General features: G+C 41.9%; 1 long non-coding RNA gene across 1 annotated transcript; it reads right to left on the bottom strand.

Annotated features, from left to right (window-relative positions):
- Positions 1 to 1,773: 1,773 nt before the first annotated feature.
- LOC128897800 (uncharacterized) lies at positions 1,774 to 12,457 on the bottom strand. Its single transcript, XR_008462598.1, has 3 exons — positions 12,236 to 12,457; positions 11,498 to 11,648; positions 1,774 to 1,936 (listed from the first exon to the last, which is right to left on the bottom strand). It is a non-coding gene; the product is annotated as an uncharacterized LOC128897800 (long non-coding RNA).
- Between the last annotated feature and the right edge of the window lie 11,027 nt (positions 12,458 to 23,484).

The raw sequence follows: 23,484 nt of genomic DNA, 5'->3' as shown, positions 1-23,484 counted from the left end.
AACCATGTCCCTCAGCACCACATCTCTGTGACTTTAAAACACCTCCAGGGATGAGGATTCAACCACCTCCCTGGGGTGCCTATTCCAGTGGTTGAGAAGCCTTTCAGTCAAGACATTTCTTCTAATATTCAATATAAAGATGCAGATGACAACAAAGAGTCCATAGATCTTACTGCTTTAGGCACAGCACTCAGCACCATAATGGAACAAACACTATGCATAAAATTTGCAAAAGTGCCTAAACCACCTGGAAACTCAAATGTAATTAGAAACCAAATATTTTTCCCCAAATGTATGGATTTCTTAGCCTGAAGAGTAATCACATTATAGGGGGAAGTTTTCCAAAAGCAGAAAAGGCTAATATAAAGGTATGTCTGGAAACAGGGAGCACAAAGAAAACGTACATAGTGTTCTAGAAACATAAAATCATCAAAGCTGAAAAGACCTACAAGTCCAACCTTCAACATAGCACCACCATGCCCACTAAACCATGCCCTGAAGTGCCACATCCACCCACTTCTTGAACACCTCCAGGGATGGTGACTCCACTGTCTCCCTGGACAGCCTGTTCCAAGGTCTGGCCACTGTGTCAGTAAAGACAATTTTCCTAATCAGAGAATCATAGAATAGAATCAATAAGGTTGGAAAAGACCTCAAAGATCATCAAGTCCAACCTATCACCCAACACCTCATGACTACTAAACCATGGCACCAAGTGCCACGTCCAATCCCCTCTTGAACACCTCCAGGGACAGTGACTCCACTACCTCCCTCGGTAGCACATCCCAACAGCTAACAACTCTCTCTGTGAAGAACTTTCTCCTCATCTCGAGCCTAAACTTCCCCTGGAGCAGCTTGAGACTGTGTCCCCTTGTTCTGGTGCTGGTTGCCTGGGAGAAGAGACCAACCCCTTCTTGGCTACAACCTCCCTTCAGGTAGTTGTAGACACAATAAGGTCTCCCCTGAGCCTCCTCTTCTCCAGGCTAAACAACCCCAGCTCCCTCAGCCTCTCCTCATAGAGCTTGTGCTCGAGGCCTCCCCCCAGCCTCGTTGCCCTTCTCTGGACGCATTTAAGAGTCTCAATGTGCTTCTTAAATATCCAACCTAAACCTCCCCTGGAGCAACTTGAGGCCACATCCTCTTGTTCTACCACTAGTTACATGGGAGGAGAGGCAAACACCCACCTCATTAAAGCCTCCTTTCACAGGATCACAGGATATAAGGGGTTGGAAGGGACCTCCGAAGGTCATGAAGTCCAACCCCCCTGCCAGAGCAGGACCATAGAATCTAGCATAGGTCACATAAGAACACTTCCAGATGGGTCTTGAAAGCCTCCAGAGAAGGAGAGTCCACAACCTCTTTGGGGCAGCCTGTTCCAGTGCTCTGTGACCCTCAAAGTGAAGAAGCTCCTCCTCATGTTGAGGTGGAACCTCCTGTGCTGTAGTTTATATCCATTACCCCTTGTCCTATCACAGGTTGCAACTGAGCAGAGAGCCTGTACCCTCCCTCTTGATACCTAGCCCTCAGGTAGTTATAAACATTTATTAAATGCCCTCAGGTAGTTGTAGAGAGTAACAAGGTGTGCCCTAGTCTCCTTTTATCCAGACTAAACAACCCCTCTTCCTTGTTCTCCAGACCATTCACTGGACATGCTCCAGCACCTCAATGCCCTTCTTGTAGTGAGGGGCCAAAAACCGAACACAGGACTCAAGCTGCTGCTCACCATTGCAAAGTACAGGGATAAAGAATTAACTCACAGAGGTTCCACCACCTCCTAGCTCCTTTCACTTGAAGATCCATCCTCGTTGTGCTGTGGCATGTATGCGCTCTCACCAAGGTTCAGCTGGGTGAACTTTTCTCTTCAGCAGAGAGGCAGTGATTCCAGCTGTCTGTCCAAGTTTTCTCTATTTTACAAGCCTTTCATAACAAAATGGAACTAAAATTGGAGAGAGTAAAGAGACCAAACAATTTAAACTGCTTGATATTGAGGTCAAATCCAGTTCCATCTCAAGATTCCCCAAGGAACAGAACACGAAGCTGCTATATACATCAAGCTCCCCAAAGAGCAAGAACTACATATTAGAGATTTTTATTAGATGATGTTTTAAAATGTCCCTAGGCATAAGACAAGCTTTTATATTTTTTTCTGGTGTTCAAACAGCACAACTGCAAGAGAAAGCAGCTGTAATATGCCACATGCCAGTAATTCACGAAAAGAAAGCTCATAAAAATTAACAATCAGGAAATAATAAGTAGCTGTATGTCAAGGGAGGCATTATTAAAACAAGAAGGAGCTCTACTGTCTGCATATGGAGAATGTCACAAAATAACAAGGCAAGAGTCATTGTGCCCTTTGAGGAGCGTACACTTCAGCCTCCATGCTTCAGTGGAGGCAATGATTAGCCTCTGAGTGTTGATGGAGGTTACAGTGTTAGCCTCACAAGCTCTTGGTCGTTGGGGTTTGTTTTTAGCCTATCTCACAGTGTCATTCTTAGCTGTTGCAAGCTAGGACTAGAACAGTTGACACCAGCTCAGCTTCTTGCCAACACAAGATATCATATAACCATGATGCAGGTCATTTGCAATAGTTAACCCCTCCTCCAAAAGCCATGATTTAAGATATTACACAAAACCACAGCAGACTCACAGCGAGACTGTTTCGGTGGAAGTTTTCCTGCAGCTCACTCTCTACAAGCAGAATCTGATTCCAAGGTGCTTAAAAGTCCAATCTGCCTCCACACTTATGACCTCAAAGAAATACTCCAAACATGGAACTACAGTTTAGTGCATTAGGTTTTGTTTTGCTTTGTTTTTATTCTTATACTGGTAGGTCGTTCAGGACTTTGTGTTCAGGGTTGTGCTCAGGTTTTGATCAGGGATATGAAGGATCATGCAGCAAATGTAGCCTGTTTCTTAGAGGAAGTATTCCAAGGTCAAATGTGATCAGTGAAGGCTGCTGTGAAAACTACACATTGGTTCATTAAAGATCAGTTTGTTCTGCAGCCTGTCCAAAGGAGGACATTGTCCTACCACTATCGTGTTCTCCACTCCTGGTTGTTAGTGCTTTATGCCACGGCTATCTGATTCTGAGTGCAAAGAGAACTAAAGTACAGTGATAGCTCAGTTACCCAAGGATAAAAAGAAGAAAGGGAAGGAAACCCATAAAAAAAAGAACAAAAATAACTTACTGTGGCTGAAGGTACACAATGCACACATCACAGGGAAGAAATGAAAAAAAAAAAAGGGGGGATTGGGAAAAAAAAGGGGATTAAAAAAAAAAACCTGTTCTGATGTTGGCTATGGTGCACTGAGTCAAAAAATACACTTCAAAATGGCTTGAGCATAAATGTGCTCCTTCCTGATCTGGGTTGAAACTAATGCTGTTATGACACGGTGCATCTATAATCCCAACAGCTGCCTATGGAAAACATGAGACAAAACTACATTCTTTCAAGCTGCTGACAGCAGCAATGCTTTTGTAGAAAACTACAGCCTAGAGGGATAAGTCTGTAGAGTCCATGAACAAAACTTAGTACCATCATTCTCAGCTCTCTCTTTGTGCAGCACTTGTAGAACTGTAAGCAGGCATCATAGAACCATAAAGGCTGGAAAAGACCATTAAGATCATCAAGTCATCACGGAAGCAGCCTGTTAGTATGCACACCTCCACAGGCATTTCCAAATCTGTTCATCTTAGCTAAATATGTGGGGAGGGAAAAATCAACATGGGGTAAGATTCTACACCATAAAAGCAGATTCTGGGTTCTGGCTTCATGTGGCTGAGACACGTAGGCTTCAGTATCAAAGACATACATTTAGGTTGTGTTTTGTGCTTACAGTACTACACCTTTGACTGGAACCAAATCTGCATCCACCCATGTCACAACAATCTCTATCAGTTTTCTTCACAGAACCTTAGTATTGCTTCATTTGGGAAAAACCTTTAAGGTCAAGTCCAACCATTATCTAACTCTGCCAATTGTGGTACTAAACCATGTCCCTTAGCACCACAAATTGCTTCAGCTGTAAGATTGTTTCTCTGGTACTTGGTAGCAGTGAGGTAATTGGAAGAAGGAAATAAGATAGAGAATAAAGTGTAGCACTGAGGCTATGATCTCTGCAATCCTTTTCTATTTCTTTAAGCTGGGGGGGGGGGGGTCCTTTTCCTTTGCCCTGATCAGCAGCCATATTTCCATTTCAAGTTCACATTCAGCTTGCTAGTGAAAAGAATTCTATCCATGAGTTCTTGTGGCATTCAACCAAAATAAACCAATGTCACAGAATTGTCAGGGCTGGACACCTCACACACGGATGTCACAGGCTTTTGATGTTATAGACATCAAAAGCTTGTGAGATACATAGAAGGAAGAGCACCATGTGGTTTTGGTGGTGGGGGGTTGTTGTTGGTTGGTTGGCTGTTTTTTTCCCTTGCTTGTTTTCTGCTAAGGTCTGAATTCTGCCTTTCATTCTGGCAGTTACTTAATGTCCATTTCGGAGCAGATAACCAAGCAAAGCCTGACATCACCTCTGAACTTTGGTGAACTGCAAAAGCATCATCTTTTTGCATGGCATAAGCAAACGACCTTCAGGAGGCTGCACTCAAACCTTCACATTCTCCCTCCGGCAGATACATCACTGAAATAAAACCTGATCCTTCAATCAGTCAGGAAAATCAGTCTGCAGATTCTGCCTGTCAGCCAAGCAGGAGAAGTCAGTTTTAACAAACACTATGACAAATCTACCCTTGCAATGACAGGAACAGATATATAGATATAGCTGATAGATAGATAGATAGATAGATAGATAGATACATAGATAGATAGATAGATATGATAGTTATGATGTTGATTATATAGATGATACAGATATAGATATAAATATAGATAGATACAGCTAGATATAGATAGAGAGAGAGAGATAGTGAGAGATAGAGATGAAGAGAGAGGGAGAGAGAGAGATGATAGAGAGACAGAGACAGAGAGAGATAGAAACAGAGATAGAGAAAGAAATAGAGAGAGAGACAGAGGTAGAGATAGTGATAGAGACAGATATAATCTCCCCATTCTTACATCAGTGCAGAGCTTATAAAATTGACATTAAAAATGAGCATTGCAAGTAGCTGACAAACACTGAGCACTGTAATTTTCTGAACCTCACATAAAAATCAATAGGTTGCAAAAAAAAACAACCCAACCAAACAGTTAAAATATTGAATATTAAAATTCTGTTGTTTAAGAATACCTTCAGGGGTCCCTTCCAACCCAATGCATTCTCTGATTCTGTAATACCAAGTCTTCTCAGAAAGCCCTAGCACAAACCTTTCTTGGTGGTGAAAAGGACAAAAGGGAAAGGTCAGTGATGCACATGTGAATACTATCCTACATTAGTGTGCATAAACAGCTCATAGCTATTTTAAAACTTGTGAGAAAATAATGATGAGGGAAACCAATACATGAACTTACTCATTTCTGTGTTGGATAGGAAAAAGTTCTTAACTGAAAAAGTGGCCAAGCATTGGAACAGGCTGCCCAGGGAAGAGAGGGAGTCTCTATCCCCAGAGGTGTTCAAAAAACCAAGTAGAAATGGCACTTACAGACATGGTTTAATGGCATGAAAGTGTTGAGTCAACAGGTGGATTCAATGATCTTAGAGGTCTTTTCCAACCAAAACAAATCTATGATTCTGTGTTTGTATTCATTCTTTCATCACAGTATCGCAGTATAACTAAGGTTGGAAGAGACCCCAAGGATCATCAAGTCCAACCTGTCTCGGTAGACCTCACGACTAGACCATGGCACCAAGTGCCATGTCCAATCTCCTCTTGAGAGAGGAGTTGTGTTGGTAAAGAGCTGGGCATGATACTGCCATCCCCTTTTTTGTGTCTTCTCTCTGGAAGAGTCTTTCACTAACATTGGAAAATTCAGGAATTTGCAGTCAGAAGTTAAGGAATCATCTTTGAAAATCTGATCACAGAATCACAGAATTATCGAGGCAGATTTATTGAGCTCATCAAGTCCAGCCTATGACCTAACACCATGACATCAACTAAGCCATGCTGCTAAGTGCCACATCCAATCTTAAAGATCTCCAGTGATGGAACTCCACCACCTCCCTGGGCAGTTCATTCCAGCACCTAATCACCTCTCTGTGAGGCAGTGCTTCCTAATATCTAACCTGAACCTCCCTTGGCACAGAGACTGACGCCCACCTTCCCCTAAGTCTCCTCTTTTCCAGGCTGAACATCCCCAGATTCCTTAGCCTTTCCTCACACAACTTTCCCTCCAGCACCCTCACCAGTCTTGTTGCTCTCCTCAGGACCTTTTCCAGCACCTCAATATCCTTCCTGAAGTGGGGGGCCCAGAGCTGCACACAATACTAGAGGTGAAGCCTCACCAATGCCAAGTACAGGACAGAATTACATCTCCAGTGCTGCTGGCCACACTGTTCCTGATACAGGCCAAGATGCCATTGATCTGTACATTTCAGCACAACCACTGCTATGGTCAAGAGCTGGAAGTTGGTGATCAATTTATGCAGGAGATGGGTGGCATGGCAAGAAATAGAAGGTATTACTCCTTCTTCTGAAAAACATGCTCTAAAACATCAGAATAGAATACACAATTAGCCAGGGTGGAAAAGAATAAACCACGGTGGAAAAGAATAAACCAGGGTGGAAAAGACCTTCAAGATCATCATGTCCAAAAGACCTTCAAGATCATCGAGTCCAACCTGTCACCCAACACCACCTTCTAATCAACTAAACCATGGCACTAAGTGCCTCTCCCAGTCTGTTTTTTAAACACCTCCAGTGATGGTGACTCCACCACCTCCCTGGGCAGCACATTCCAATGGCCAATCACTCTTTCTGTGAAGAATTTCTTACTAACATCCAGCCTAAACCTCCCCTGGCACAGCTTGAGACTGTGTCCTCTTGTTCTGGTGCTGGTTGCCTGGGAGAAGAGACCAGGGGAAGAAACAGAACTACAGACCAGGGAAGAAATAGAACTGCAAGTAAGTCTTGCTTAGCAAGTTGTAATTCTCACACATCTGTATTTGTTTTACCAATCGGATGTGGATTATTGATCACAGCTGAATTTAGGTCAGCTCTCCCAACAGTCATTCATCACTCTTGTCTTGTACCTTAAATATGCTGGGATACAAAACAGCCTGCAGTATTATTGTTACTCACAAACTCTGTCACTGAAAGGATCAAACATCATGTACCTGTGAGAGGTGTGGAAATGAGACTTGGAGGGTTACTGAGCTCAGAGTGGCAGCATTCAGGGTTATGAATGAGAACCACTTCAGGATAATTTTAAATGTGGGCTTGATTTTTGTTTTCAACTCCAGACTACTGACCCAGCAATTGGCATAGATTAGGAAGGGGTCAAAGGACCTTCAGAGAGCCTTTTGTCTCAATAGCCCTAATTCCAGGATGCAACACTAACAACCCCTGCTCCATTCTGGGGGCTAATACAGCTACACAATGGTTAGGAACAATAGATCACAAGTGATGAATGATGGCTGCAAGTATCAAGAGGTCATTTTAATCACTCTATTTGTTCATATGTGGGGGGTTTTTTGGTAAAAAATATTTCTGGACTTATCTTCAAATGAATGATGAAAAAGCAGACCAGGAATCAATGTAAGCAGCAAACAAAATGTAAGGCTGTCCCCATAACATCTGAAAATAGACCTTTCTGCTTTGGGTACCAGATGCCTTCCTTGGTACTGCGATTACCCTTTATTACCTCATAATGAACCAGCACCACTCCATTCAAACCAAACATTTCAAACATAAAGATGCTATTTCTATACTGATACAGCAGCCTCAGAAAGAAGTGTATTCCACTGTGATCATTTTGACAGCAGCAGGATGAAATGATGAGGGAGAATCTGTCTCTGCTACTGACCATTTGAACAAAAAAGAGAAACTATAAATTCACTCCTGCAGGATCAAATAGCTGTGCCTGCTTAAATTATCTGCCACCACCACCAGGAATAATATGTGCTTTGGAAATACTCTTGTCACATCACAGCAGTTTTATAAGCATAAAATATATTTATAAATGAAGTTAGTTATGAGATTTTATGAAAAGAAAAACAAACAAACAAACAAACACCCTTCTGTCCTAATGCAAAATAAGAAATAATCCAGGCTTAAGAAACCAACCCAACCCAACCCTAATCAAACCCCTCCCCCCCCCGCCCCAAACCCCCAAACCAAACCCAAACAATTTCCACAGTAATCTTTTCCAACACAGTGTTCTGGACTTCTACTGAATCATGAACATACATAGAGCCTCACAAACTAGTTCTTTAGAGGAACAGAGAAAATGACTTAAGGCTGCTCCTGTGTTTAATGCAATTTGCTGCCATTTTAACCTGTAAGCCGATAAAGCCTAGCCAGCAAGAGCCAGAAATGTTTTGATCCTTCAAATGTGAAGGGTCAGAAAGATAATTAAGCTTTTTAGTTAGCTCCTGCTTTGAATGAAAAGGTTGCTCCTGGTGTATATGATAGGCACAGGGTGCATAAGACTCAGCAAAAATACTGCTTTCTAATTGCAACTTTGAGATGCAAACAGCAAGTGAGGTAATGCGAAGAGGAGAACAAAGAGGGCTGAGATGACACCATACTAAATTAAATAAGGGGTCACTGAAGGGAAGAGAGAAGGAAAGGATCTTCAGTCTGAAGCTTTACACTTGGTTAATTAAACTTCATCCTAAATTTGCTAATTGGATGCTTTCATGATACGCCGTTGCAGGACACTGACAGATGGCATTGCACTCATGGCAATTAATCCTAGTTGCACTTTTAAAACAAGGCATGGAAGTATCTGGATATCCCTAATTCTGCAGCCAGTTCCCTGAAAAACTGGGATGCAAACAGCCATGAGCCTCAGGATGAGGAAGACAAAAATAAGGAGTATTCAGCCAGTTCTAAATAACATTTAATTGCTTGTTCCTGGATAATAGCTTTTGAGTACAGCCACTTTGCAGCATTTGCTGATAGTGCCTACCTTCCAGCTAACACCTTTAGTAAGGATAAACACTTAACTTTACATCTTTTTATTGTATTCTGTACAAGGGAAAGATGTAAAATTTAAATAATTGCACCTCTAAGTGCCAGGTTCTACACAGTGGCCACAACAACCCCATGGAGAGCTACAGGCTGGGGTCAGAGTGGCTGGAGAGCAGCCAGGTAGAAAGGGACCTGGGGGTACTGGTTGACAGTAGGCTGAACAAGAGCCAGCACTCTGCCCAGGTGGCCAAGAAGGCCAATGGCATCCTGGCCTGGATCAGGAACAGTGTGGCCAGCAGGAGCAGGGAAGTCATTCTGCCACTGTGCTCAGCACTGGTTAGACCACACCTTGAGTCCTGTGTCCAGTTCTGGGCCCCTCAGTTTAGGAAAGATGTTGAGTTGCTGGAACATGTCCAGAGAAGGTCAACAAAGCTGGTGAGGGGTTTGGAGCACAAGCCCTGTGAGGAGAGGCTGAGAGAGTTGGGGTTGCTTAGCCTGGAGAAGAGAAGGCTCAGATGAGACCTTATTGCTCTCTACAACTACCTGAAGGGAGGTTGTAGCCAGGTGGGGGTTGGTCTCTTCTCCCAGGCAACCAGCACCAGAACAAGAGGACACAGTCTCAAGCTGCACCTGGGGAGGTTTAGGCTGGATGTTAGTAAGAAGTTCTTCACAGAAAGAGAGATTGGCCATTGGAATGTGCTGCCCAGGGAGGTGATGGAGTCACCATCACTGGAGGTGTTTAGGAAGAGACTGGATGGGGTGCTTAGTGCCATGGTTTAGTTGATTAGATAGTGTTGGATGATAGGTTGGACTCTACGATCTCAAAGGTCTCTTCCAACCTGGTCTATTTCTATTTCTATTTCTATTTCTATTTCTATTTCTATTTCTATTTCTATTTCTATTTCTATTTCTATTTCTATTTCTATTTCTATTTCTATTTCTATTTCTATTCTACTCTATTCTATTCCATTCCATTTAGTGCAAACTCACCAAAGAAGAAACAAGAAAAAGCTTCCATAACAGGAGAACTGCATTTCTATTGGTTCTTATTGGTGTTTTCCTTTCCAGTTTGAATACCACAAGAGTGCATGTACAGGAGCTGGTGTCATTTTGGACTGCCAGTGGTGTAAATGATAATCCACGACTGCTACTGTGAGTTTGCAGGGAATTTGCATTCTGTGATACACCAAAGTGTGAAATGTGTGTCGATCCAGCTTGCTGAAAGAATCTAGGTGACAACTTTGCTAAAACTTTACTGAACTATTCCAAGTGAAAGAATTTGCTACTCACTGTGATTTAGGTCACTTAAACACACGGGAAGTCAAGGTTCAGTGTTGTGCATGCTGACGTGCCTTTTTCGTCTCACTTGATAGCTTCCACTTGGTGGAACAGGCTGGGTGGTTGGCTTCCATCATGTGTAAGTCACATGTAACATGAAATTCACACATTGTCATAGTCAGGGGAAAAAAATAAATTGCTAAGTCTGCTTTTCACATTTGTCCCACTTTCTATCTTCTTCTTTATTTTTTTGCTTTTGCTTTTTTGTTTTCACAGGGCAATCAATGGTTAGCTCAGTCAAAAGCCCTAAAGAATGCTATGGAAATTACTCTGCTTGATCAAAATGCTTAGTTCTGACACAGGTTTCCTCAAGGATTAAGCAAACCTAGCAAGTGCTCTGCAAAACAGAGACAACAATATTAAAAATAATAACCATTTCCTTTGGGTTTGTTTTTTTTTCTTAGCCTGTGGGCAGCAGGAGCAGGGAAGTCATTGTGCCCCTGTACCCAGCACTGGTTAGGCCACACCTTGAGTACTGTGTCCAGTTCTGAGCTCCTCAATTTAAGGAGGACATTGAGACATTTGAACGTGTCCAGAGAAGGGCAACAAGGCTGATGAGAGGCAAATCATTCATCCTCTATCTAAACACCTTCCAGCTCAAAGTCACACATGAACATATCATGGGGTTGTGCTGCTTAACAAACAAAACCAAATACTATCTGAATCACAACAAGTACTTTAGATTTCCATTACTCCAACCGTCATTGGCAGAATCAATGAGCTAAAGCAATGCACTAAGCAATGAGCTAAGATTTCCAGGAGCATGGATTTTTATTCAAACCAATACAGTTACCTAAACCATTTAGACTGTTAATATAATTCCTATTGATATTACTAATCACTTGCCAATGGGAAGAATCAGCTGTACTTCTCTCACCCAGCCACCAAGGGAACAAAAGAAAAACCTCAGCAAAGCAAAAGGCTATTCAGTTAAAGACTAAGCAAGCTGATCTAATATTTCATGGATAATCAAATCTGCAGAAGAGGAAAAGCAGCTCTTTACATGCAAACCCTAAAGGAAAGAAGTAATGTCAGTGAAAGATCATTAGAAGAACTAAAAAGAGTTTGATATCACTGCAATAAATTAGAAAACACCATGTCAAATCAAGCATGACTAGTTTGGAGATGCAAGTTTACCTGTGGTCACACTGCATTGAAAACTTCTCATGGGTTCCTTGCCCAGGCTGTTAGAGAGGATTTTTTTGAAGTGGTGAGATGTCACATGAGATGAGGAATGATGATGCATTCCTTCCAGGAGGCCTCTGAACACCAAAAAACTTTGTTCACGCTGTATAAGGGGGAGAAACGTTTCAGCTGAAGTAACACTAGGGAAGAGATTCATTGCACAATGCTGGGACAGCTAAGGTGGTGCACTAAACCTTCTTGCCACAGCTCTATCAAAGAAAATAGGGACAGCTATTTTGGACAGAGAAATAAATTATGAAGACTATAAGATATTAGCATTACTTCAATCTTACTATAAGGAATGTTTATATTAAGAGTAGTATTTGGAAATTACATGGTCTGATGGAACATTTAATACTCATATTATATTTTATAGTATTACAGTTATCATAGAATCACAGAATGGTTTGGCTTGGAAGGGAACTTCAAGATCATTTAGTTCCAACCCTCCTGCCAAGGGCAGGGACACCTTCCACTCGCCTAGGTTGCTCAAGGCCTCATTCAACCTGGCCTAGGACACCTCCACGGAGGGGACATTCAAAACCTCCCTGGGCAACCTGTTCCAGCATCTCACCACCCTCACTGTAAGGAACCTCTTCCCAATATCCAGTCTAAATCTTCCCCCATCAAGTTTCAGTCCATTCCCTCTCGTCCTATCACTACCAGCCCTAGTAAAAACTTCTTCCCCACCTTTCTTGCAGGACCCCTTCAGGTACTGGAAGGCTGCTCCAAGGTCTCCTCGAAACATTCTCTTCCCCACGCTGAAGAGCCCCAACTCTCACAGCCTGTCCCCACAGATCTGTGAGCAATGGTATTAAACATTTCTACATTAAAATTGAATATATTCAATACAAAAGATTATAAAATGTGTCCTAGAAGAAGACTTAGAATTGCATAGATGTGATGTTCTATGAGGTTCTTCTCATTAAGGATGGTCTTACAACACATGAGACTGTGAAATACCTGAGAACACAGGAGCTGTTGCCAGACAACATGAAGGAAGCCCTGCTTTGGTTACTTACTATTCAGCAAGCCAGGAAGGTCTGTGCAATAAAAAAATTACATAAGTGGAACATACTGAATAGCTATGTACAAAACTAAGGCACAATACTTTGCCCTCCAATCAAGATACTCTTGACAGAACTTTCCTACAATATTAAATCTTTTTTTTTCCCCTGTACTCTCCCTGAAAATTTTCCTAAGTGCACCTATTATCACCTACACTCCTCCAGTAGTTCTTTGTCATTGTACATTAATTTGCACTAGTACCATCTTACCCTATAATGGCAGATCTTTATGGAGGTGAAAAGTAGCAGACAGCTGACATACGGCTGACTTTCAGTCCCCATGGAGTTCACTGAAGCTGCACAAATCCAAACTTCTTAATGGACTGGAAAAGACATTGTGCTTCCCAAGAATCCTAACCTGAGGCAAGCAAGGCCTTCAAATCAGGGAACTTACTTTTCATCTTCCAGTCAAAGGAAGAAGCAGAAATGTGAGAGGAGACTTTTTTTCATGGACATTGAGTAGGAAAATGTGGGTTTCGTTGAGACAACAGCAGACTGCAGAAAAGGTAAATCTAACAGACCTTGCTCACTGTTCACTACTGATAGTTGGTGTTAGTTCTGTATCAACTATAGGATGTTTACACTTTTAACCCAAGAGATCATGAGAATTCATTAATATTTAATAAAATAAAAAAGAGCGGTTATTCAAGGCCCATTTCAGTGGTGCCCAGTAATAGGATGAGGAACAATGGGTACAAACCAGAATACAGGAGGCTTCACATGAACTTAAGGAAAATCTTCTTTACTTTGAGGGCAATGAAGCACTGGACCAGGCTGCCCAGAATCTCCTTGTCTAGAGACTTTCCAAACCTCTCTGGACATTGCAATTCTGGGCAACCTGATCCAGGCACACCTGCATTAGCAGGAGGGTCGGAGTAGATGATCTCCAGATTTCTCTTCCAATCCCCACCACTCTAAAAATCTGTGATTTATAAATGTGCCTCAACTTTGCACAGATCCAGCATTCTTTCAGAAGCAGTACAATATAGGCCTTCAGTGAAAAATGCTTGTCACAAAGTGTAGTGATTTGCTGGCACAAAAGTTTGTCATGCTGACACCTGAAAATAATAGCGGTGCTTAATTTTTAAGACAGGACTCCAGGATTTTCAGTATAATCAAGCTATATCTCTCATTACATTTCATTTCCTAAGCACATAAATTGTTGACAGGAAAACATACATGATAGCTTGATCAGCTAATCCAGATTTATGGTGCCCAGCAATCATGCAGACGGAGCTGCTGTCTCTACTCTTGGATATGTCCAAGGCTTTGGAAGCACTTGTTTTACTGTTGCATGACAGCCCACTGCATAAAGATGCCCCCCCTGAGGGTATGGAGGATTTGTACCTTCAGGAAGAACTGCTTATGCATGCTGTATGAGAAGTCATTGAAGAAAATACAACCACCACAGGGACTGCCATCAGTGAGTTACTGAGGCCTGCTCCCTTTTTTCTCCTCCCCCCACCCCTCTTTTTTTTCCCCCCTCCAAATAGTCTCATAAATCTTCTGTTCTTTCCAGTGGAGTAGCCTAAAGAAGAGTAAAGAGGATGGACAGTTCTGGGCCTTGCCTGCTCCATTAATGGAGGGAGCTGGGACTGCTCCAGGGATGCAGGTCTGAGGGTACCCACTCCAGGGGGACACCCAGAAGATGAGTTTGACAGAGGAACTTAGTGCTCAGTCGCAACCAGCAGCCATGGGATGCTGATGGGCTGTAAGCATCTCAAACTGAGCTTGAGAGGGCACTGAGCTGCTTTGGGAAGGTGCCTCATCTCCCTCTTCCCATGGACTCTTTGGAATTGAATTGCTTTTATAGGCCATCTTTTAGGTATCATTTTGTCTATATAGGCAGTCCATAATGTTTTATTAGCTATTCACCATTCACAGTCCTAAAACAAATGCTTAGTTCAACTGCATATAGCACCCAGGAAGTCCCTCACACCCCATAAAACACAATCCAGTGCCAAGAGGGTGGCCTGGTATGTGCACTGGGGTTGCATTTTGCAAGATTGTCTAGTTTTCTGCTGGGAAAAAACACAAAACACCATTGATTAAGTTCCTGGGGCTGTCTCACATGTTGCAGAGAATCATGATTAATAAGCAGCTTACTAAAAAATAGACTCTTCCTGAGGAGCTGTCAAGCCCTGAAGAATTGTGCCAACACTCCCTAGCTCTGCCCTCCACACCTCAGTGAGCCCAAATTGCTCAATTACTCTTGTAGCTTTTTGGAGGCATGGGAGGCTTTTTCATCTTTCACTGTGGATCTGTCAGGATGTTTTGGCTGTCAAAAGAAAAAAAAAATAAAGAAGAAGATGGCTTTCCCTATCCCAGAGTATTTACTTTTTTTCAGGTAGTTATATAAGAAATGGCCTTCTTATGACCCTGGCTTGGGTTATAGCTGCTGCCTCTGTGTGTTGAGCATGGACTTTGATGAGAAGCCCACATTCAGAGTCTGGTACAGGCATCCAGCTAAGCCTGACTGAAACAAGACTACAAGGGAGGAAAAAGTAACTTCTTTTTCTTCTTGTTTCTCCAGTCTGGTAGAAGGTGGAGTTATAACCCACATTGAGGGGGAAATGGCTGTAACAATGCCAAGCCTGCTTCCATCCATAGTAACAGGAAGAGTATCTTTAGGATGGTTGTACTGGGGAGGAATAGGCGAGCTCTAATAAAATCCATCACTTCAAGCATGTCATTTTGCTAAGTCATAGAGTTTTCCTAAGGCCAAAGAAAATCCTAGTGTCCCTTAGGATATTTTTAGAACTCGTTGTTGAAACCATTGCACAGGCTAGAGGCAAGTCAGCTTTATGTGTCTTCTTTATATCAGCAGCTATCAGCCTTTAGGACCATACAAGTCCTGTGTCAAAAATCTCCCCATAGCCAGGATTTAAAAAGTAAAAAAGAGGAACTGCCTGTAGGAGAAAGCTTCTCCAGGGATTTACAGTAAGGCTACATTGCCCTGTCCTGCAGTGCAGCATGGAAAGAGGAAAGTTATGGAGAGATACTGCTTTGGCCTCCATCTCTCTCAGGATTTCCTTCTAAAACAGTGAAATGAAGGGTATCTACTGTGAAGTGTACATGCTTTAAAGTACTCAGATTGTACAGTAGTTATGAGTTTGGATATTGACTAGTTAAGAAAAGGGTAAAAAAGAGATGGGGTAGTGCAGCTAGCCCAGGGTATTACATTATTAATTTAAGGGGGAAAAAAATTGAATTCAGAGTTCATTGGATTTTGGTCTTCATTTCAACTGCTTGTTTAGCCTGCCTCTCGACAGTGGTTGAGACTAGTTGGCCCAAGACATCCTTCTGAAATGAATGGCCTATGGACATAGTGGGGTTTTTGTGGGTTTTTGTTTGTTTTGTTCTGTTTTGCTTTAGTTAGGCCATGAAATTTCAAACCAAAACAGATGGTCTGTTTGGACCCCATGTTGGCTATGAATACATAGGGAGATAAAAAAACCCCATGTGCACCAAGTCTGTGCTTTCTCATGTAGAATGGAAGAATCCTAAACATGCTGGCTCATGGTAGGAAGAAATTCTCCTTGCCACCCACAATTGAAGTATAAAGTTCAACAAGATTAAAAGAAAGGCAAGATAAAGAAGCTGTGCATGCTTTTCACTGCCTGCATTTTCCATCAGACCATAATGATTCTGCAGCCCTGTGAGCACAGTTAAAGTAACCTCTGCTCAGAAGCTCAACTTAATGGCTATGGACCGTGACTGCTCTGTAATAAAACATGAGGTACCTCACTGGATATTAGAAAGCAGTAGCTGCATCAGTGCATCTGGGGATTCTTTCCCTTCCCAAAGCTACCTTTTTTTCCAAAGGCTTGTCCTGAAAGACAACCTGCTCATCGGTTTTAAAGCAGCAATATAATTACCGTCCTCCCAACCCACTGCTACTTGTTTCTCTTATCTCTGGGTTGATTGGAGAAATAAGAGCAGTGGAAATGTTTGCTCCAAGTCAGCACAATGGCAGGAGAGGCAAGCCTCCTGCCTTGATTTAGTGGGTCAGGAAGGTCCCTAAGGATGCAGGAACCCCAGGCATGTAGCCCTGTTGCTAGGGAACTGTATTGATCCTTTCCAGCATCTTCACTGACACCCTCCCTGCTCCACTATGATTGAACATCACCCTTTATGGGAGTGGGAGAGTTAGAAGCTTTGGCTTGACTTTAATATTTATGAAGTAAACGTTTTAACCATTTAAGCTTTAAATGTCTAATGTTGTTTTCTTTTTGCAGAGCAGTAGCCTACCTTTGGGAATATCTCAGTCACTCTAGTAGAGCAAATTACTTCACATTGGAGGCAGACAGCTTATTTTCTCTCTGCTAAATGCAGCAGTAGGAGGTTTTAACATGCACACAAAAATAATTAACACCTATTTTTCCTCGTTTTCTTTAATTCTCTTACTATTTCAAACATAATTTGCACTTTAAATGCATCATGCTATAGGTCTAACTGAAAGTCATCAAAATCAAAGCTGAAAGGGTAGAGCTGGATATTTTTAACATATTTTTATGTTGGCTGAAAAGATAAAGTGTAAAAATGGAGTGCATATGGAGAATAATATCAGGCAGAAAATGGTTGCAGGGCACTGTAAGAAATGTCCATTATTCATGCCCACAAGGATCAGATTGCAGGTTATGTAGCTTTAGCTAGCTAAAGAGGGTCATCTCTGTGCTTACACAACAGGAGGTCTTTAACATCAAACTCTTTTAGAAGGTTCCACAATGGGTCTCCTCCTTCCCCATCACTCTGGTCAGCACCTGTGTTAGCTGACTTGTCACTTTGTTCCTACATGTCTGGTCCATATGCAGCCTCAGGACATCAATCTTCTCTGGGGGAAGGGAGAGCCATGCGGATACCTCAGCTGTTGCAGGCAGTGAGCAAACATACTATGTCAAATGATATAATTGAAGGAGATAGAGCACCTGAGTCCTGTCCCAGTAGATTCCCAGGGAATATGTGTTTCTAGAAAGGTGATGCCACAGTCTCAGAGATTGGAAGGGTTATCAGATTATATGAAATGAGCTAATATTAAACCTTTCCGTACCACCTCTCCTATAGCGGTGAGCAGGAGCTGAAGCTGGTGGTTTTCCATTTTAAATATGGAAAATTCTCCATCTGAATTTTAAATTATACCATTGAAAGTGAATAAAAACCATATACTTAAATAAACTCCTGTTGACTTTACTTCTATATAGAAAAAATCAATAATTTGAAATGCGTGTGAGATGATTAAACTCTTGGGATCCTTCTTGGACGTACTCAGCGCTGGCAGAAAATGGGTAGCAGTAGCCTTAGAAATGGAAATAATCAGTTTAATCAGACACCAGATGCCAGATATGGACCTGCATAACAGCTCCCACAGTGACCCAAGGGAAGGAGCTGTAACATAAGGAGAAGGCACCTCTGTGAGCAGGACCAAATTCATCAGAAGAGCAATGGGGACAGTAGCTCCATGCTAGCATTACCCTGTGTGGCACACACTCTGCTCACATCACAGGAAAGGCTGCTTTGTGCTGGTTTGCTGTCCTCCTAATTGGGAGGTGTGTTTGGTAACACCACATCTGGCATTGAATTGGTCCTGTCTATTAGGAAGCCCACAGTGACAACATCTCCTGCTGAGGTCCCTGGGCAGTAGTGCAGAACATCAGACTAACCAGCAGCTCACACCCCTTTAGCACATGCAAAAATACTGACATCATGGGCAGGTGAATGCATTTGGGTCTGGCTTATACACAAAGCTCTGTATCTTTAAGCTATAGCACGTTGCATATCCTGTAGTTAACTAAATTTCTAACTAAATGTCTCTGATCTCTAGCTAAGTAAATGTCTCTGATCAGAAGACAAGATTAATAAACATGAGTCAATTTGGTTTTAAATGAAATTAAAAATATTCAAACTTGGGCTTCGCAGAAGCTCTCAGAAAGTTCTAGAGGATATGCCTTTAGTCTCTCTACAACCTTTCTTCATCTAAAATAAATTCACATTCTTCCCCATTTCAAAGCTAATCTTCTCCCACTCACTCTAACAGTCAGTGTTGCTATGTTTAAAGAGCATGAATTAGGACAATGGTTAACAGTGTTAAAGGTTTTTTTTCTTATGCCCTTATGAAAAAACATATGATACCATTTTTTATAGCCTACAACATAATGGTCTTCAAAGAAACTACTTTAACTAAAATGCTACTAGCACTCAAACTAGCATTCTGTCCTAATACAGCAGTGACATGATAATAGCATAACAACTCAGGCCATTAAATCTATTGAAGTAAATTATTACCATCAGACACGATAAAACCTAGTCAGATGCATTAACAACCTTACAATCTGTCCTGATAACACCACTAAAATAGTGACTGCCTCTGCTTAGCCTTGCATAGTATTTGTTACCTGTTTCTTCTTGAAATGTGTTGGACAAATGTCCTTCCTGAGTCGCTACTCACAAAATATTTAGGATCAAGTGAATCATAGAATGGTAGGGGGTGGCAGGGGCCTCTGGTGATCATCTAGTTCAACCATCCTGCTAACACAGGTATGCCCAGGTCAGGTTGCACAGGAATGTGTCCAGGTGGGTCTGGAAAGTATTCACAGAAGAATAGAAATAGAAATAGAAATAGAAATAGAAATAGAAATAGAAATAGAAATAGAAATAGAAATAGAAATAGAAATAGAAATAGAAATAGAAATAGAAAAGAATAGACTAGAATAGGAATAGAAATAGGAATGGAATAGAATAGAATAGAATAGGAATAGGAATAGAATAGAATAGAATAGAATAGAATAGAATAGAATAGAATAGAATAGGAATAGGAATAGGAATAGGAATAGGAATAGGAATAGGAATAGGAATAGGAATAGGAATAGGAATAGACCAGACCAGGTTGGAAGAGACCTTCAAGATGATCAAGGAGACCACTTCCTCACCACCTCTCTGGGCAACCTGGTCCAGTGCTCTGGATCCTCACAGGAAAGAGGTTTCTCCTTAAGTTCAAGTGAAACCTCCTGTGTTCTAGTTTGTATCCATTACAGAATACAGAATTCACCAGGTTGGAAAAGACCTTTGAGATGATCAAGTCCAACCTATCACCCAACACCATCTAATCAACTAAGCCATGGCACTAAGCACCTCATCCAGTCTCATTTTAAACACTTCCAGTGATGTTGACTCCACCACCTCCCTGGGCAGCACATTCCAAAGGCCAGCCTCTCTTTCTGCAGAACAAGCACATTACCTGACAGATGTAGGAGTATCATTTGAAAAGCCATAACAAAACAAGTAATTTTAGAATTTAGTAGATTTTCATCTAAAACTCTGGACCAAGGAATAGCAGACTTGTCTCTGATGTATTGGTCTAGGCACCACTGCAGGTAGGATTGAGAAGTAACACCAAGTGACATCACTTTCAGTAGCTGTGGGCTACTGTTCCCAGATACAATCAATTAAGCAAATGGTAACAGTATAGTCTGTGGACCAGCAGATTTGATAAGCCCCACAACTCCTTGTGAGGTTGCTAAATCCATCTTAGCAAACAAGTCTAGGTCACACTTAGGTCTGGCTGCTACAAAAACTTCAGTCACAGATAGGTGCCACACTGCCAGGGTCACAACTGTCGGTGTACACGTAATGAAATAAAGGCAGCTTCCCCCCTGTGCTACCATGTTGGACTTTGCAGCTGTCCTCTTTAGGATATAGGTTCTTTCTTGCTCAAAGCAATTAGCTGAGCTATTCTTCACATCCCTGTTCTTCTCATGCAAAGCTGCGTGGCTTCACTGGGGATGCTGGTGTCAAATGCACTGTGGAGTGACAATGCTCACTGCTTAGCATTCAGCTCTTAAGCCTCTCAGAGTGGAAGTGTGAAGATATCTGGCTGCCTGTCAAAAAACACTGGGCTGGGTGAATTGCAACTGCCTGGAACTGTATGGTAAATAAAACCAAAAGGTTCCACCGAAGCTTTGCAGGCTCTGGGCAAACATCTTCACTCATAGTCATTACATCTGACATCTTGCAGCCCTCAAGTGATCCCTGTGATTTTTAAACAACACTTCAGCTTGTTTCCTCTCAATGAGTTTAGCTGTGTAAAATCTTTCTCAGGAAGATGGGATTTCTTTTTTCTTTCTTTTTTTTTTTTTTTTTTCCTGTATGCATGTAATGGGAAAAGGTGGTGACAGGAATCCAATCTCTCATGCAAGGTTTCCCTTGACCAGGTAACTAACTGTTCTGGGTTTTTTTCCCCCTTTCCACTTCAAATCCTATAATGTAGTAGCCAGTAGATCAGAAGTAATGCAACTTCTGCAGCTGTGGTGCTGAGTAGAAGTTTCAGTTCAGTGGTGTGTGGCTAGAGGGAACAGGTCACACATGCACTAGCCTCTGCTTGATGCCCTCAAAAGCCTGCGCTGGCAGGAAACATATCTGTCAGTGACAACACGAGACTGGTCAAGCTTTAAGTCTCTACACATCTTTTATCCCATTTTACTCATTTGTGAAGACCTCTGATTTCAAGTGACATTAACATAATCACTGGTTTTATCATTTGCTCACTGGATAGGTTCAATGTATTCTCATTAGTTCCTTTGTGTATGGAAGGAGCTGGATGTTACATGTCACAAAATCACTTCAGGAGTGAGGAATTTAGTATGCAGTAGAAAACAAGGAACTATCTGAAGGTATTTCTTCATTCAACTCATAACTAAGTACATGCACAGGGAACTTAATATCATTGGGATGTGAAAGGCTGAAGATGAGCATCTTCTAAGAATGCCCCTGCATGTCCAAACAATCACTGCTAAAAGCTTTTGCCAGCTGTTTGAGGTGACATTGCCTCCCCACCCCCCCACAGCCCTTGCCTTTTCTGATAAATTAGAAGCATTACATATAACTTAATAAGAGGGAAAAAAGAGGGCACTTAACTGACACAGAAAGGTCAAAGCAATGCAAATGTGATGTTTCCATGATGGGAAATATCTTGGCGGCTGAGAAAGAAATGAGGCAGGTTATTGCAGAGATTAATATTAAAATAAAAAAGCATGCTGTTAACATTAACATCTGATTTGCCTAATACAGAGTTCATTACTGTGCAACATTTCATCTAAATCATTTTCTTATTAATGCTGACCCAATACTAAACAGCTCCCCAGCACTCGCCTCAGACATCTCTATAAATACCGAGGAAATTCATCATACTGGGTCCTGTTGTAATGAAGCTCCAGTGAATCCATAATGACCAGACACTTAAAATAAGCAATAAACATTGAGAAGAGTCTTCTCTCTGCTTGTGTGAGCACAGTTTAATACCAGAGGTACACTAGAGAACCTCCTCAAAAGTGGGCAGATAGTAAGGCTCGGGGGGAAAAGATCTACTTTTTCTATTTGTAAAGAGGCACAGTTGTGACTTGGGGGTGTCAGCTGATGATAAACTCAACATGAGCCATAAATGGTTGCTTGCAGCCCAGAAGGCCAACTGTGTCCTGGGCTGCATCAAAAGAAGTGTGACTAACAGGACAAAGGAGGTGATTCTCCCCCTCTGCTCTTGTGAGACCCTACATGGAGTACTGCATCCAGTTCTAGTGCCCCCAGCATAAGAGGGACATGGAGCTTCTGGACTGGGTCCACAGGAGGGCCACAAAGATGATCAGAGGGCTGAAGAACCTCTCCTGTGGGGACAGGCTTGCAGGAGGTGGGGCTGTTAGGACTGGAGAAAAGAAAGTTCTGGGGTGACCTTAGAGCAACCTTCCAGCACCTGAAGGGGGCCTACAAGGAAGCTGGAAAGGGACCCTTAAAGAAGTTCCTCCTCATGTTTAGAGGGAACTTCTTGTGTTCAAATTTCTGCCCATTACCCCTTGTCCTATTACTGGGCACCACTGAACGAGGGCTTGAGCCATCCTCCTGGCACCCACCCTTTAGGTATTGATAATCATTGATAAGATCTCTCAGTCTTCTCTAGGCTAAACCCCCCAAATTCTCTTAGTCTTTCCTCAAACAAGAGATGTTCCAGTCCCCTAATCTTTGCAGCCCTTTTCTGTATCCTCTCCTGCAAGTCCCTGTCCTTTTTGAATCAGGGGAATTCCTTTCCAATCTTAATGATTCTGTGACAAAATATGGAATATCTAGATACTCACAGCAGTCTTTAGAAGATTTCTTGATAGAACTTCATAAGGAAAGATAACTAGTGGTTGGGTCAACCATTGTGATCAGTGTCAGCACTGTAACTCACACATGAGAAACCATACCTACCTAACTCTGTAAGAAGTTTTGCAGTACCTTCCTCTGAGCACATATCACAGTTGTTAGAAGGTCTGTCAGAAAACTGTGTATGACCTTCCCTGGAAAGAAAGGCAGATGGAAATATGGACTTTTTTTACTGTGGCATTGTCAAACTTGGTGTTCACCTGACTGCTCCACATTCCAAGTATATATATATATATATATATATATGTTTGTTACAAATTAATTTATTCAATATTTAAACCAGCAAATCTCAATGTCACATTCAGTGGCTGAAACTGCATCTCTAATGTGACACACAATATGTCACAGGTGAGAATCTATGTGCTGAGGACTCACCCTGGGCCATTTAAAATGCTGGTCACAGCAAATACCAATGTACAGTAGATGGTAGCCATGGAAACCAGTCAGAGCTTACCTTCATCATATTTTTTTTAACAGAACTAGATTCTGATGGGTGATTTTTCTCTTACTTTGGAAGTGCTTGTGTGTTATAGCATTTAGCAAATTATCCATCAGATGTTTTTAAAGCAACTCAATCTTAAAATGCCTTGTAGATTTGGCACAGCACTCATTTCTGAGCAGTCACGAAAAGGAACGTTATTAAAGCTTGCTGAAGGCTCAAAACTTCCATGAGGAATGCAGAAA

This window comes from Dryobates pubescens, chromosome 14 (assembly GCF_014839835.1).
Source record: "Dryobates pubescens isolate bDryPub1 chromosome 14, bDryPub1.pri, whole genome shotgun sequence".
Lineage (NCBI taxonomy): Eukaryota > Metazoa > Chordata > Aves > Piciformes > Picidae > Dryobates > Dryobates pubescens.
The sequence above is the reverse complement of the archived record's forward strand: the minus strand, read 5'-3'. Positions and strand labels throughout refer to the sequence as shown.